We start from the raw sequence: 715 nt of genomic DNA on the forward strand, positions 1-715 counted from the left end.
CCAAGATGCAAATTGCTTTCTTCGACTCCTCGACTCTTAAATCGAAATTTATAATCGAAATTTAAATCTTTGTTCGGGAAATAATTTCTTAAATGCATTCACTGTATGGTTTCATTAAATTTTCTACTTTAAGAAAAAAAAAAAAAAAATTTAAATAGCTGCAAATGGCCAACAAAGTTGAAAAAGATTTGATGAGTATACATCTCATCGATGCATTGACGTGGAATTTTTGCGAACATTTTCCATTGGAGGACATTTTAAAATTTGTTTATGTAATCGGTTCTACAGGTAATTCTTCGTTCGTTGTATTTAATGATTCTTGCAATTTAAGAAAATTTCAAAAATATTTCTCTCCTCTCTATAAGAGGCGTTGTCTATATGTATACAACAAATAATTGACACAGGGAAACACAATAAGATCGTGAACATAATATCGAGAGAAAATTAACTCGATGGACCCTGCTGATGCATGAAAAATTGTTTACTTGTCGGACAAGAGATATCAATCATGAGACGACTATTCCGTGACCAATTTTTCAATCAGAATTCCCAGAAACATTTGGGACCCCTGGCCCTGATTTCTCGAGTTATCATGTCAACAAGATACGTATGTATATTCGCGACCAGATGGAGAAACTGTTTCTAGAAGATCGCTGACGTAAGGTCGACGAGCCCCACTACCTCGGCTGAGATCGGGCCAAGGTATCAAAGTCCC

The sequence above is a fragment of the Hylaeus anthracinus genome, unplaced genomic scaffold (assembly GCF_026225885.1).
Source record: "Hylaeus anthracinus isolate JK02 unplaced genomic scaffold, UHH_iyHylAnth1.0_haploid 12001, whole genome shotgun sequence".
In the NCBI taxonomy this organism is placed as follows: domain Eukaryota; kingdom Metazoa; phylum Arthropoda; class Insecta; order Hymenoptera; family Colletidae; genus Hylaeus; species Hylaeus anthracinus.